Genomic DNA, 17140 nt, shown 5'->3' on the forward strand with positions numbered 1-17140 from the left:
TATAATATCAAAAGATGGGCAGGTTTTAGGATAATGAGCACAATGGCTCAAGATGATGCAATTAGATGTGATCCAGTATGCGCAGATTGATTCCATGCTTAGTCACAGAATGTACATACGAAAATGGCAGCCTTAATGTGATGATGGGTGTGAATTACTGTATTATAATGAGGTATAGGTCAGTTATAATTTAAAGGCAAACTGCTGTGCATGTCAGGCAGGGCCCATTTTGGTTAGATTCAGTTTTGGTTATCAAGATAACTTTGGAATTGGAGTGGGTTATTTCTGGGCAGACCCAAGATTCTTTAATAATAGTGGCTGCCTGTAGTGATCACAAGACTCCAAAGTCAAAAAACTGGATAAAATGGGTACAAGTGAGGGTCAGTCACAAGGTTTTTAAATCACAAAGGCACAAGATAAAGGGTATATAAACATTACCTGAGATCAAGGCAGCTGGATTATAGTTCAGAGATTTCAGGCATTTCCCTCTGTCTAATATACCAGGAAACAAAAAAGGAATATCTATGTAGTGATTAAGTAATGGTAATCATCCTAACTTCTTGGTTATAAATTATCCCTCTTATTTGATAATTCTTTCAATCTTGAGGGCTGAATGATGACTCTTTAATTTCTTTAAGCCAAGAAAGGGGCACTGACATCATGAGGCAGAGGAATGAAACTGGTTGTTGTTCTTGGAGAGACCGGTATTTCTGGATTTCAGGGTTTAGCTGGCACAGGAACAATCTGGAAGATTTAAGCTTCTGAAAAACAAACTTAATAAATAAAACTTTGATAAAGCCCAGTGCATACTTTAGGTTTTCCAGGAACACTGTTGTCTGGAGCTTGCCATTCTGTGGTAGTTTCCAATATCTGGCTGAAACTTGCATTAGTGTAACCTCTAGAATGAACTCTTGAGTTGATCTGAAATCTCTTAGGCACTGAATTTCTTTTCTTTTCTCCCTTTTTGTTAGCCAATCCCATGATGCCATGGCCAGGTTCATCACTGAGTCATGTCCCACATTACCAGGGAGATTTACATCCCTACAAGTGGTGTCCCATGTAACAGTGGAAAGTAGTTAGTTTATTTGCAGAGTTTGGCTTAGAGAGAGAGAGACCACATCTAAGCAACTGAAGAGGTTCTCTGAGGGTGACCCTTAAAAATTAGTTATAAGTAGGCTTAGCTTTGTCATTACAGAAACAAGTTTCATAAGGGCACATCTTAAGATCGTGAGCTTGGTTATTAAATTGGGAGCCCCTATTGCTTAAGGGAATAGCAGGGATTCCCCTGGTGGGGAAGTTTAATATTCCATTTTTTTCTAGTTCCTCAAGGGACTTTGCCAATACTTTTTCATTTTTTGCTTCAAATACTTTGAAACGCATCAGGCTATAATATTAATTTGTACAGAGTATCAAGATTTTATTCCTTATTCTAGGTCCCATGTCAAATAAAACTGAATTAGGTTGTTTAAATTAACTTACTAGACAGGTTAAATCAGATAGTGTGTGTTTTAGTTTCTTAAGCTGCCACAATGTAATATACCAGAAATGGAATGGCTTTTGAAAAGAGGATTTAATAAGTTGCAAGTTTACAGTTCTAAGACTGTGAAAACGTTCAAATTAAGGCACCAACAAGAGGTTACATTCCCTCAAGAAAGGTTGATACCATCCGGAACACCTATGTTAGCTGGGAAGGCATCTGGTGGGTGTTCTACTGGGGCCTTTGGCTTCTGGACATCTCTGTCAGCTGGGAAGTCATAGGGAAACATCTGTTAGCTTTCTGTCCTCATTTCATAAGGCTTCCCCTGGGGCATTTTCCTTTTGCATATCTACAAATCTCTGTCTATGTGGGCTCTGTCAGCATTAAAGCTTTTTCCAAAATGGTTTCCTCTCAAAGGGCTCCAGTAAGCAACCCCACCTTGAATGGGTAAGGACACATTTCCTTGGAAACCACTTAAGCAAACATTACCATGGACAATTGGGTGGGTCACATCTCCATGGAAACAATAAAAAAGATCCCACCCAGAGTGTAAAATGATACAGCCATTCTGAAAAAGAGTATGACGGTTTCGCACAAAACATGCATTGATCATATGACCCAGCAACTACACTTTTGGGCATTTACTCCACAAAGAAATGATAACTTATATTCGTGCAAAAACCTATCTACCAATGATCACATCAGCTTTATTCATAATAGCCCTGAACTGGAAACAACCCAGATTCTTTCAGTAGGTGAATGGTTAAATAAACTGTGGTGCATACATTCTATGGAATACTACTTAGCATTAAAATGGAATGAATTATTGATATATGTAACAGCTTGGATTGATCCTCAAGGGACTTTGGTTAAGTGAAAAAAGCCAATCTCAAAAAGTTACATACTTTATGATTCCATTTATATAATATTTTTTAAAAGAAAAAATTATAACAATGGAGAAGAGATTAGTGGTCACCATGCATCAGGGAAGGAAGGAGGGAGGGGACTGGCTGTATCTATAAGAGTCACCAGAAATCTTTATGATGGATCTATGCAGTATCTTGACTTTTACCTTGATCACGCGAATTCACACGTGATAAAAATCCACAGAACTGAATAAGCACACATACAAAAATGACTGTGTGTAAAACTGGTGACAACTGAGTAAGGTTAGTGGATTTTATAATGTCAATTTCCTGATTGTGAAGGGAAAGCCTAAAATTGTGGAACTGTAATCCATACTAAGCTCTGATATCTGTTCCATAACTATTTGTCGTGGTGTGCTTTGAAATTTATGGCTTCTTTTGTATATATGTTATTCTTTACAATGAAAAGAATATAGAATTTCTAAATGCAAAAAAAATCCCGCCCATCAATAGTTAAAAAAAATTATTTTATTAATAAAACAAATCAACGTATGTTCTAGCTTGCTAGTTGCCAGAATGCAATATACCAGAAACAGAATGACTTTTAAAAGGGGGAATTTAATGAGTTGCTACTTTACAGTTCTAAGGCTGAGAAAGTGTCCCAATTAAAACAAGTCTATAGAAATGTCCAATCTAAGGCATCCATCCAGGGAAAGACACCTTGGTTCAAGAAGGCCGATGAAGTTCAGGGCTTCTCTCTCAAGTGAGAAGGCACATGGCGAACACAGTCAGGGCTTCTCTCTCAGCTGGAAGGGCACATGGTGAATATAGCATCATCTGCTAGCTTTCTCTCCTGGCTTCCAGTTTCATGAAGCTCCCTGGGAGGTGTTTTCCTTCCTCATCTCTAAAAGTCACTTGCTCATGGACTCTTTGCTTCATGGTGCTGCAGCATTCTCTGCTCTCTCTGAATCTCTCATTCTCCAAAATGTTTCCTCTTTTATAGGACTCCGGTAAACGAATGAAGACCCACCCAAATGGGTGGAGACATGTCGTTTAACAACCACTCTTGACTAAATCACATCATCCAGGGAGATGATCTGATTATAGTTTCAAATTTACAGTATTGAATAAGGATTATTCTACCTTTATGAAATGGGATTTTGATTAAAACATGGCTTTTCTAGGGGGCATACATCCTTTCAAACCAGCATAACATACAACATGAACATTCTTAATGTATGAACATTCCATACTTGGTGTGCAAGCAATGGCTCACAATATCATCACATAGTTATATATTCATCACTATGATAATTTCTCAGAACATTTACAACACTCCAGAAAAAGAAATAAAAATAAAAAACTCATACGTACCATACTCCTTACCCCTCCCTCTCATTTACCACTAGTATTTCCCTCTACCCAATTTATTTTAGCATTTGTTCCCTCTATTATTTATTTATTTTTAATCCCTATTTTTTACTCATACATCCATACCATAGATGAAAGGAGCATCAGAACAAGGTTTTCACAATCACACAGTCACTTTGCGAAAGCTATATCATTATACAATACATCATACAATATGGCTACTGGAATACAGCTTTACAGTTTCAGGCATTTCCCTGTAGCCTCTCTAATACACCTTAAACTGAAAAGGAGTTATCTATATAATGTGTAAGGATAACCTCCAGGATAACCTCTCATCTCTGTTTGAAATCTCTCAGTCACTGACACTTTATTTTGTCTCATTTCTCTCTTCCCCCTTTCAGTTGAGAAGATATTCTCAATCCGTTGATGCTGAGTCCCAACTCATTCTAGGATTTCATGTTGCCAGGGAGGTTTACACCCCTGGGAGTCATGTCCAACATAGAGAGGGGGAGGGCAGTGAGGTTGCTTGCCATATTGGCTGAGAGGCCACATCTGAGCAACAAAAGAGGTTCTCTGGGGGTGACTCTTAGGCTTAATTTTAAGTAGGCTTAGTCTATCCTTTGCAGGGATAAGTTTCATATGAACAAACCCCAAGATTGAGGGTTTGGCCTATTGATTTTGTTGTCCTCACTGCTTGTGAGAATATCAGGCCTTCTCCAAATGGGGAAGGGTGATTGTTCTTTCTCACCATTCCCCCAAAGAGACTTTGCAAATATTTCTTTATTCACTGTTCACATTACTCTGCATCCAGCAATATTGAATGGGGATTAAAGAACATGGCTTTTTGGGTTACACAATAGCTTGAAACTGGTATAGTGTGCAACAGAAAATTCAAATTTTGGACAAACTAAACCTCTCTTCTTTTGGTCTCACACAGAAGTTAAAATTCTAAAATACAAACTATCATCTTTTACCCTATATTCTGAGTGACCTTAAGTCTTACCCATTTCAACTTCATTCATACTTTAATTGAAGTTTAATTTCTTCTTCAGCTTCTTAAGGGTTGCTGTATGGAGTAATACTGACTTTCAAAGTGGGAGAACTCTCTGAGTCTCAGGTGTCACACAGTTACCTACAGTGCCAGGGAACTATCAGGTTATACAAAAAGCAAAGCATCTCAGAATTTAGAAATAACAGAGCTCAAGAGTAAATATGACTTCTGTAAGAGCTTACAATTTAAGCCCTAATTTTCCTGGGAGCATTTTTTAAATGAAGTTATTTCAGAAATAGAAACATTTGATAGTTGCTTCATATTGGGGTCAATGACAAGCCATATCAGAGGTTTTGTCCTGTTTCACCTTTATGCATTTACCAGGGTTCTGTTAATTAACAGGTAAAACATAATTTTTATATTCGTCTTGCTTCTCTTTTAAAGTCCCTTTTTATCGCAGATAAAATCCGATTTACAGCTGATCATATACTTTTATAGAGGCAGTAGAGCAAATTAATGTGACTGACAAGTAAATTTGGATGTTTCCATGACCTGTAGCTTTTTTCTGAAAATAAATAAACCATGACTAACAACATCATACTATTGTCTAACATCATACAGATCAGTGTCAGGATATAACATAGACAGTGAGAACACTGTCAAGTTTTTAGGAATTTTATACGATCTCTAATTGTATATAAATAACATTTCACCCATACAGATTAGGTAACAATAGGACAGAAAATTCCATTTTACCATTGTAATACTTCCAAAACACCTCCTAGGAAATTTGTTAATCTATTTTTGCACCTTGCTTTTACAAGGTTAAAGAATAAATCCCTTGTAACAGTTTTCCTTTAAAAGTGAGACTTGTCTTCTGAAATAAAGTCTGATGTCAGCGTAAACATTATTAACCAGGATATTATTCTGATATAAAATATTTGTCTTCTAGACAGAGTACTCAGATGGGAAATTAGGAAAAACTTTCTATAATTTTCAGAGCAGACTACATTTACATTATTTTAACAGAGAGAAAATTAAACTTTAGTTTTATAAACAGACTGTTTTAGTTTGTGAAAGCTGCCAGAATGCAATATAACAGAAATGGAATGGCTTTTAAAAGGAGAATTTATTAAGTTACAAGTTCACAGTTCTAAGGTTGTGAAAATGTCCAACTTAAGGCAAGGCAATAAAAAATATACAAACTAACGTATCCAGGGAAAGATACCTTAATTCAAGAAGGCCCATTGCGGTTTCTCTCTCAGCTGGAAATGCACATAGTGACATCTTCTAGCTTTCTTTCCAGGCTTCTTCAATGGCTTCCCTGGGGGTATTTTCTTTATGTATCTCCGATAGTCTCTGGCTGTGTGGGCTCTGTTGGTTCTAAAGCTTTTTCCAAAATGTTTTCCCTCTTAAAGGGGTCTGGTAAGAGACCCAACCTTGAATGGGTGGAGACACATCTCCATAGAAACCATCTAATCAAAAGTTACTACCCACAATTGGGTGTGTCACTTCTCCATGGAAACAATGAAAATGACCCCACCCAGCAATACTGAATGAGGACCAGGTAAGTCCTGAAACACAGAGGGGCCATCCCACTATCCCATTTTATTGATCACCCTTTCAATATTAAAAAATCAAAATGGGCATAGCTTAAATATCCCTAAAGTTTGGTAGAAAGATCAAAGGAAAATGTAGAATTATAACAGAGAAGGTAGGGTTTAACAAATGAGTATGACTGCTGAATAATTATATTGATATTTCTTTAGTCTACGGTGTCTTGGAGCAGCTAGAAGTAAAAACTTAAAATTGTGGAATTGTAACAAACTTCAAACTCTGAAATTTGTTCTACAACTAAATGTTGTGGTGTGCTTTGAATTTTTTTGCCTTTTTGAAGATATGTTATTTTTTCACAATAAAAACAAAAACAAAAACAAAAACTAAGGCTTTGAGTCTGCCACCCAGAGGGACTCCAGGGGTACTATTTTTTAAATAAAAATGCTTATTTATTTTTAAGCATCTTTAAACTTTTTTTTAAATTAATTTGCTATTACCATCCATGGGTATGAGAATATACATTGAACAGTAGACAGACACAAATAAAAAGCTAGTCACACAAGAAGCAGAAACACAGACATACGTTTGAGAAGGACAAATAAAAGATTGAATTTACATCATTTCATCTCATTTCTGCGGTCTTTTGCAGAATGACTTTAACTGTAATATCTTTAACTGTAATGGTATATATTTCCATAGAGCCATTCTCCGGTCATTTCTCTTCTGATTCTAAATCATATTGAGGCCAGATTATGTTACAGAAGTAAAACTCTTCCTCATAGACTCATAACTAAAATCTTTCCAATTTTCCAATACAGCCTGTGCTGGTTTGAAACTGTTACGTTCCCCAGAAAAGCCATGTTATTTTAATCCTAATCCAATGTTTTGGGGACAGATCTATTGTAGGGTGGGTCTTTTGATTAGGTTGTTTCCATGGAGATGTGACTCACCTGAATTGTTGGTGTGGCCTTTTGGTTAGATTATTTCTGTGGATATGTGACCTCACCCACTCCAGGTGGGTTTTAATTAGCTTATTGTAGTCCTTTAAGAGGGTAACATTTTGGAGAAAGCTCAAATGAAGATGTTGGAGATGCTTGGAGAGCTGACACAGACACAGATATTTATTTAGAGATACTTCAAGTGCTAACACAGATGCTTGGAGAACCATTAGAAACCAGAGCCCAGAAGACATTGCTATATGCCTTCCCATGAGATGCTAAGCAAGCCAGAACTTGGAGAGAGTCAATACAGAGAAGGTAGGTGAGGGTCCAAAGACACTTCGAGAGGAAGCCACTGGAATCAGAAGCACAAAGCTATGAACCAGGAACCAAGGACCTCAGATGCCAGTCATGTGCCTTCCCAGATGACAGAGAAATCCTGGCTGCCATTTGGCCTTTCTTTGGAGTCAAGATGTCTTTCTCTGGATGCCTTAGTTTGGATGTTTTTAAGGCCTTAGAACTTTACATTTGTAATGTAATAAATCCCCTTTATAAAAGCCAATCCAGAACTCCTACTAGATCTAGTTTTTTTTTTTTAACAATCACATAAGGAAGCATTTATTTGAGGTTTAACGTGAAATCATAAAAATAAAATTTGTATAAACAAATCCACACTGAGGCATAACACAGATAGCAACGGACAAAGTAAAAACAAAGAAAACTAAATGGCAGCTATATACAGTTGGACAGTTGTGTCTTGTACACTAGAAAGTCTTTTACAAAATAATCATCTTAGATCAACAGAAGACCAATCTTCAACACCGTCCTGCAAGATGGGTTACTTTAGCATTTCCTCCTCTTTTCTCCAAGGTCCTCCTTTAGTATGGCTGGTAATTGTTTTGGTGATTGCCACCCCCACGCGATGCCTTGCCATATGTGCTCTGTTGGCCACTGTAGTCTGTATATCCCTGTCCATATCCATAGTTTCCATAGTTATACCCAGTATAATCATATCCGCCATAGCCACTATAGTTCTGATCACCACCATAGGCACTACTGTAATTTCCATATCTTTGATCATAATAGTTATTAAATCCTTGGTTCCAGTTTTGGCCCTGACCTCGTCCACGACCCCTAGTACCACCTCGTCCAGTAGCTGCAGCTCCTCTTCCTTCTTTCTGTTGTTGCTGTTGCTGCCTATATACCTCTTTGGGTTGTGCAACTTTGATTTCACACTTCCCAGAACCGATTTGATGATATCTGCTTTCTAGTAATTTTTTTACTGGCTCTTCATCTGTATACGTGATAAAACAAAATCCTCTTCTTTCATTTGTTTTTGTATCCATGGGAAGTTCAATATTTTCAATCTCTCCAAATGCTCCAAAATATTCTTTTATTTGCTCTTCAGAAGTATTTGGACTCAATCCACCCACAAAAACTTTTTGGGGGGGGTTCTTTCCCTTTTAAAGCCTTCGCCCTTTTGGGTCTATCAATTTGCCATCCAGTTTGTGTTCTTTCAGTTCCAAAACCTTATCAACACTAGCAGCATCCTTGAAAAGCACAAATCCAAATCCTCTTGATCTTCCAGTGACTGGATCTGTTTTAATTGTGCAGTCTACAACCTCTCCAAATTGAGACAAATAGTCAGATCTTTCTTGCTTGTATCCCACCTCAAGCCTCCAATAAACATTTTACCGTCATCCTGCTGATTCTTGCTCGCGTTAATCTTGGATCCCTCTGCGAATTCCTCTATGTTGCTGTACTCGTTCATGTCCTCCGTGGTGGCAGAGCTGTCGGCAGGGGGTGCTGGCGCGCAGACCGAGTCCCGGTAGCAGCGGCAGCGGAACGTTGTATCTAGATCTAGTTTTGTTTATGAAGACAACTTTGGAATTGGAGTGGGTTAGTTCTGTCTAATCTAATATACTAGAAAGCAAACAAGGACTATCTCTATAATGATTCAGTAATCATAATCATCCCTTAAATCCTAACTTCTTGGTTACAAGTCAGAGGCCAAACAACAACAAAAATTCCTGTCATGTAATTCCTTCCAAAATTCATTGCTATACAATACTTGGGCTGCTTGTGCTCTCTGCCAGAAGATGTGCTCTTCTATTGTCTGACTGTTCCAGGACTTAGGAACTGGGGTGTTATATGGAAGACAGCTGAAAGGATTTGTCTTGAAAGGATGTGAGACACACCACTTCCTTTGTAATAGGGTGGGTAAAATAAATGTGTTACTTCACTTGGGTCTTGGAACCATAAAATGGGATCAAACAACAAACTCTTTGTTGCTTTCCTCAGAGGGAGCTTTGGGCTCGATGACAACCATCATAACTCTCACATGAGGCAGAATTCAACTTTATTACATCTCTGGACACTTTTTTTTTTTTTTTGTATGCTATGTGGCGGGGTCACATTTCATTATTTTTCCATGTGAGTATCCCGTTATTGCAGCATCATTTGATGAATTTTTGTTTGTTGTTTGTTTTGCTTGTTTGTTTGTGTTTTGGGAAGTACATGGACTGGGAATCAAACCCGGGTCTCCCGCATGGCAGGTGAGAATTCTGACAACCCTATTCTTTTACACAGTGGTTCACAAAGTGTGGTCCCAAGACCAGTATCATCACCTGAGAACTTGTTAGAAGGGCAAATTTTTAAATCTCACTGCTGAAATCAGAAATTCTGAGTGTGGAGCCCAGCACTCTGTCTTAAGACCTCCAGCTTCCACAATATCCTGATGCATGGTAAAGTTAAAATAAACCACATTAATTGAAGACAAGTATACATAATTTTCAATTGGAGAGATAATGCCGATGGCAAATTTGCAAAAGTAACGTTCCCTGTTCTTATTGAAATATGTATAGTCTAGCATTGGAAAATGACACACAAATCTTGATGTACCTTAACGACAATGTTCACAGTTTATTAATTCCAACAATTTTCCACAAGAAAGGAACACATTATCTGGTGATGTCAGAGGTCTTAGGACTTTTCTGAAGGTGTTCCATATCAGTCTTCTCTGTTTACACACACTACTGGTCCACAGTTGATAGCCCAAATCTGGAGATGTCCTTTTTTGTCTTCAAGCTGTAAAGGTCAAGTTATATCAGAAGGTAGAGTAAGGTAGAGTATTTTGTACAAACATGTACAAAATAAGTAGATTAAACTCTATGCTACATGATTTAATAAGAGAATAGATTACGTGCCCCTGGGGAAAGAAAGCTTAAAATTAGCTTTTTAAAAAATGTTTTTTATTGTAAAGTGCATAATGTATACACAGCAAAGAAAGAAAAAGGCAATAATTTTCAAAACAAACTTCAACAAGTAGTTACAGAACAGAACCCAAAGTTTGTCATTCTACCGTCTCAGATTTTTCCTTCCTGCTGCTCAAAAACATTGGAGGCTAGAAGAAATATTAATAGAGTGATTCAGCAGTCATACTTGTTTGTTAAATTCTATTTTCTCTGTTATACCTCCTCCTTCTCTTTGAATGAAATGTGTCCCCGCCACACAGCATATCAAAAGGAAAAAAAAAAAAGAATAGGAGTGTCCAGAGATGTAATAAAGTTGAATCTACCTCATGTGAGAGTTATGATGATTATCATCCAGCCCAAAGTTCCTCCCCTGAGGAAAGCAACAAAGGGTTTGTTGTTTGATCCCATTTTATGGTCCCATGACCCAGTCTGTAGGGGTCTTTGAACAATGCCCTTTCTGACTTTTTCATTTTGAGAGGCGTATAGACACTAAAGGACAGGGAGATGTAATCATTTGATAATCTTGGAGAGACTGGTCTCTCTGGGTTTCAGGATTTATCTGACCTAGGAACCCTCTGGGAATTATAGGTTCCAGAAAAGCAAACTTAGTGCATGAAACTTTTATAGAGTCTCAGTTCATAGCTTAGTTTTTAACCAATTATTGTCTGTGGAAAAAAAGGCTGATGGTTTTCAGAGAAAGAAAAAAAGTTTCCAAACATACAGCTATTTATCATACCAAGAAAAATTTTTAAGTGAGAAAGTAGATATGCTCCCAGAATAAAGTTAATTTTATAACCAACAACTAAGTTGAGCTACTTAGTTATTGTTTTCAGTTGGCATAATTTCTTCTTTTTTTTGAATGTCAGAATTAAATTTTATTTCACATTGATAAAAACCGTGAAAAAGAATTACATTTTTCCATACCATAGCAAAACTTTTCAATGTAATAAGATATTTTACCATAAGTATTGATTTCTATGACTGAATATAACTGTTTATATTCCTCAAAATAGAAGATACTGCATTTATAAATGATTGTTGAAAAATTTTAAATCCAAATATAAACATATGGCCTAATTATTAACATTCTATAATGTACACTGCCAAATTATTTCCGTTATCAATTAGCACCCATTTATATAAATGCAACCCCATCATTGTTTTCATTAGTTGGAATACAGCCCAAAGATTAACAATTCAAAAATACCAAGCAAACAGTTCAATTAAATATTAAAAACCATCTGGTTTTTAATACTCAATACCTTGTGTATTGAGTCTTGAGTAACTTTTTAAAATTATGAAATATAACATATATACAAAAAAGCAATAAGTCTCCAAGTACATTTTGACAAGTAGTTGTAGAACAGACTTTAAAGTTTGGTATGGATTACAGTTCCACAATTTTTTGTCTGTTCTTCTAGATGCTCCAAAACATTGGAGACCAAAGGAAATACCAATATAATGATTCAGCAGTCATACTCTTTGTTAAACCCGACCTTCTCTGTATAACTCTACCATCACCTTTGATCTTTCTCCCAATCTTCAAGGGTATTTGGGCTCTGCCCATTCTAACTTTCTCATGTAGGAAGGAGCTGTCAATAATATGGTATAGTGGGATGGAACCAGCTGATGTTCTGGAAAGTCTGACCCCTCTGCATTTCAGGACTTATCCGGTCCAGGGACCCATCTGTAGGTTGTAGATTTCTGGAAAGTAATCCTAGTGCATTGAACCTTTGTAGAATCTTGTATCATTCCCTAGGTATTCTTTAGGATTGGCAGGAATGGTTTTGGTTGGGGATTGGCAAGTTATGATAGGTGGCAATGTCTAACTGAAGCGTGCATAAGAGTAACCTCCAGAGTAGCCTCTCAACTCTATTTGAATATCTCTCAGCCACTGATACTTTCTTAGTTACATTTCTTATTCCCCTTTTGGTTCGGATGGTATTGTTGATCCCATGGTGCCAGGCCCAACATCATTCCTGGAAATCATCTCCCACGCTGCCAGAGAGACTTTCATCCTGGTGTATCATGTCCCACATAGGGAGGAGGGAGTAGTTTCACTTGCAGAGTTCGGCTTAGAGAGAGAGGGGCCATACCTCGGCAACAAAACAGGTCCTCTGGAAGTAACTGAGTAACTTTATTTATTTATTTTTTTACATGGGCAGGCACCGGGAAATGAACCCGGGTCCTCTGGCATGGCAGGCAAGCGTTCTTGCCGCTGAGCCACCGTGGCCTGCCCCTGAGTAACTTTTATTACCCTGAAATTTGTTGTCAAATAATTTTTACCAGTAATCCTAAAATATTGACTATATATATAATTAAAAAATTGCCCAAAAACTAATTAAAATACTCATTTGACTAAAGTCAAAATTTCAAAGTTCATTGGCAGATAAAAAGAAATTAAAATTTTCTGATAGATTCTAATTTTCCACAGTAGTTGGTTGCAAACATATACAAAATGAGTACACTTAAACTCTACACTACATGAAGAATCATCTTCGACTAAATCATCTTGGGAATTACAATTTTTAAGATCACCTTAAATATTTCAGAGCATATTAAAGTATGATCTGATTATTCTTCCAGTTGATTACAGAAAGTTAAAATCACAGAATTATTTCTGTTCTGTTATATAAAGTTTCTAATAAAATAAGTCTAAATTTGGATCAAGATACAGTTAAAGAAATTAGTGCAGAAGTTTTAAGTGATGCCTAGTTTCATTAAGTATCAATACATCATAAATACCACATGTCTGTGATTCGAATGTCAAATTACAGCATTTATTAAAACCAGATGCCTTTGGTGAGGAAGCAATATTTGGTCACCTCTGAAGGGTAATAAAAGAAGAATACATGTCTTTCCTAGAGAAGAGAAAAGAATGTTAAATAGAAATGATAGGAAAAAACATCTGGTCCCCCAAATGAAAGGACCATTAGTGTAGGAGAGCAATATTACTTTCATTGATACTTAAAGGTATTAATAATTAATATATTATTCCTAATTATCTATATTATTAGGAATAATATATTACTATCTCGTTATTTTGCATCACATTTATTATGTATATATGAACACATATATAAAAATATTGCCACTGTATGGTGACTAGACAATTTTGGAATAAATCCATAGTCTAAGTCATAATGCACTTAAATCATTTTTATCTTAATACTCATTTAAACCTGAACAAATTTTCATTAAGCATACTAATAATTTCCATATGATGTAATAAATATTCTGGTTGCAGTATTTTATTATTTTTCTGAATTATAATTGGGAAAAAGCCAGCTACTTACCTATTTTAATATAAGTATTACTCTGGGATCACATTATACAAATACATATACAGAAACTTAAAAGAACATACATTTCTCATGAGGAGACATTATTTAGTCTATGTCATTGGTATGTATTTACAAAACATTCTAATAGTGCAAACAAGAAATTTCAGGATTGGGAACATTGAAAAGTTTCTACTCTACTACAAGGATGCTGGTGCCCTTCTACCCAAGACCGGTTAGTGATGCCAATCAGCTGATGGTGGGACTTTATCAATGAATTGCCTGATATCCATCATTTCCTGGTGACATAAACTGTGCATTGAGCCCTCATAGGTTCTGAAGGTTACATCGACTGGATTTACCAATGTTTTTAGCCTTTCAGCAGTAAGAGATCCAAACATTAGGGGAACTAAAGGGTCTCAATCTCCATAGCACCGGAAGATACCCAGATCGTTACGTGCACCACTGATAGGACCCTGCGGAAACTAGGTGTAACAACACCTGCCAGTTTCTGCTGTGTAGTAAGAACAGTATATAAAGCTCCTCCCTGGGAAAATTCTCCCAAATAATTCTGTTAGTAGGAATTCCATTCTTCACCTCTTGGTCTATCAAAGTTTTGACGTTTTCTGTTGCTTGCTTGATTCAGGTTCATCCACCTGTGAATTGTGCGGAAGAGCAATAACATGAAATCAAGAAGGCATACCCATATACATATATATATATATTTTGGCGTGGGCAGGCTCCGGGAATCGAACCGGGTCTCCGGCATGGCAGGCGAGAATTCTGCCACTGAGCCACCGTCGCACCGCCCCGTATTCATATTTAATGTAACAGTCATAACCGGCGCGTGCGGGCAGATATGTGAACTTCTGATACCTGCAAAGGCTTCTGCTCATCCATGCCCTGTGTCTCCCAATCCGTGAAGAAAAATAACCGCCATTGTGGTCTTGCGAGGGGCGGGCACTACCGCGGGCAGCGGGGCTGACAAGTTGTTGCGGCACGTGCACTGCCCGGTGGCCGCGGTCCGAAGCCGACCCGGGCCAGCCTGGCATCGTTTCTCATATGGTGGTTTAAAAACGTCCCCCAATGATTTGATACTTTCTTCAAGAGGTGGAGCCTAAATTCCCTTCTCTTGGATTTAGCGACTCGCTTTGAACCAATAAAACCAAAGTGGTGCAGTGTGCAACTTTGGAGATAGGTCATAAAAGGCATCACAGTTTCCTGCCTGCTCCTTGTTTTGGATGACTCTCCTCGGATGAAGCTAGCTTGGACACTAAAGCAGCCTAGGGAAGCGGTCCATGTGGTGTGAAACTAAGACTTCCTGCCAACAGCCAGCAAAAAAATGAGCCCCTCTGCCAACAGCTAGACTTCAGATAAAAAATCAAAACTTCAGATTAAAAAAAAAAAGGCTTCAGATCTCCAGCTCCAGGCAGTCTTGACTGCACACTTGAAAGATCCTGAGCCAGAATCGCCGAAGTTGTTCTTGAATTTCTGACTAATAGAAACTGTAAGGTAGAAATGTTTGTACTTTGGGGATAATTGGCTATGCAGCAATGGATAATACATCTGACTAGCAAATTAAATAGTAAATTGAGTGTTATGAGAAACACCCTTCAGTTAAGTAAATGCCTGATAACACAGCTTTTGTAGTGACACTTTTTTGTAAAAATTCTCCAAATTAAGTGGATTAAATACATTCTGGATAGAATATCTGTGTTGGAAGGAACTTCAAAGACCCACCTCTCTCATTCAGAAAATGGGAAATGATTGATTGACCCAAGGCCGAGATTTATTTAAATTTTATATATCCTAATTTTAAGTTCAGTGCTTTGATTTTCATCATGGCACTCAAGAAATGGTGCAGAAGGAGGATTTTGAACTATGCTTTTAGAATTATCGTATCTATTAGATTTAAAAAGTAAACATCAGGGATAGCTATGTACAGAAAAATCTGCATGTCTTATTAAATATGGCAGGCAATTTCTCAAATGGAAAGTCTAGTATGGGTTCTTCTTTTATTCATCCATGGGCAGAACTAAGAAATAATTTGTAGCACCATTTCTCTATGTTTAAGCTTTCCTGGAAGAGTCAATATATATTTATGTACCACTTTACCATTGGCCCCTATTTCAGAAAATTGTATTTTAATCCATCTAGTTGTTCAAGCCAGAAATTAGTGAGTTGTCATTACCATTTTCTTCTCCTCATTCCTGACATCTAAATAATCATGAACATTCTTTCATTAGAAGATTAAATATTTTTTTTCACAATACTACCCAGGGTTTCTAAATTGGTCTCACTGTTTCCAATTATGTCCTCCTTCTAAGCCATTCTCCAAACAGCAACAAGGATATTATTTCTAAAATGTAAATATGATGATATTCTTTCGTCTAAAACCCCACAATAACTTCCATTGTCATTAAAGTCCAAAATCTTAACCATGCAAGCTGCTTCTCTCTCTACCTTCACTTTTCAGCTACTCGCCAATTTTTCAGCTCAACTGAAACTGGATTTTTCTCCTTAATCACAGCCTTTGCATATGATATTCCTTTGATGATGACTTCATTCTCCTAGCTAACTACTATTGTTTTTCCAACTAAGCATCATTTTCTGAGGGAGGTATTCCCTGATCCCCAAGTCTCTTTAGCTTGCATGTTAGAAGTCTCATGGTACACTTTACCTCTTAACTCTCTTTACACTTGTAATTTCTTGACCATTGTGAACTCCCTAAGGTTAAAGGCAATATTGGCCTTCTGTGCCACTACGTCCCAGTGGTGGTTTGGAGCTGTATGTACCCCAGAAAAACATGTTCTTAAATCAAATCCAATCCTGTCAGTGTGAACCCATCGTAAGTTGGACCTCTTGAAAAGGTTACTTCACTTAAGGTGTGGCCCAGCCCAATCAGGATGGCTGTTAATCCAAATACTGGAGTTTCTTATAAAGAGAATGAAGCTCAGAGAGAGAGAGAAAGCAACAGAGGAAGCAACCAGAAGCTGAAATCAACAGAACCCAGGAGAGAAGGGAGTGGCCAGAAGAGACTACCAAGTGCCTTGCTATGCAGCAGAGGAGCAAAGAATTGCAGGCTGCTAGCCCCAGAACTCCTGTTTTGGGGACGAACCTTGATGACTCCTTGATTTGGTCTTTCTTTTGGCCTCAAAACTGTGAGCCAATAAATTCCCACCATTTAAGCCAATCACATTTGCTTGAGCAAACTAGGAAACAAAAACATTCCTTAACACTTAGCATTGACTGCTATGTGGTAGGCATGCAAATATTAGTGGAAAGCATGACTAAACAGAAACATACAAGACCAACAAGTTTAAACAAACGAACATAAACATACAAAGAATGGAGTTTACTTATGATATTCAATTTTTCCTTATGTTTGTTTTTATTTTTAATATG

General features: G+C 37.3%; 1 protein-coding gene, 1 long non-coding RNA gene and 1 pseudogene across 3 annotated transcripts in view; 1 reads left to right on the top strand and 2 right to left on the bottom strand.

Moving 5' to 3' along the window:
• Positions 1–7880: 7880 nt before the first annotated feature.
• On the bottom strand, positions 7881–9030 carry LOC143647891 (heterogeneous nuclear ribonucleoprotein D-like pseudogene; annotated as a pseudogene).
• A 1073-nt stretch (positions 9031–10103) lies between these two features.
• On the bottom strand, positions 10104–14939 carry LOC143648462 (uncharacterized). Of its 2 annotated transcripts, XR_013158558.1 has the most exons (3): positions 14612–14939; positions 14333–14391; positions 10104–10287 (listed from the first exon to the last, which is right to left on the bottom strand). It is a non-coding gene; the product is annotated as an uncharacterized LOC143648462 (long non-coding RNA). The 2 variants fall into 2 exon arrangements; XR_013158559.1 differs by lacking the exon at positions 14333–14391.
• Positions 14566–17140, top strand: part of SENP7 (SUMO specific peptidase 7) — a 229379-nt gene continuing 226804 nt past the window's right edge. The window contains exon 1 of the mRNA XM_077118532.1: positions 14566–15247. The gene's annotated coding sequence lies outside the window, so the exon portion shown is untranslated. The remainder of the gene's footprint in view (positions 15248–17140) is intronic.

Source organism: Tamandua tetradactyla, chromosome 10 (genome assembly GCF_023851605.1).
Source record: "Tamandua tetradactyla isolate mTamTet1 chromosome 10, mTamTet1.pri, whole genome shotgun sequence".
NCBI lineage: Eukaryota > Metazoa > Chordata > Mammalia > Pilosa > Myrmecophagidae > Tamandua > Tamandua tetradactyla.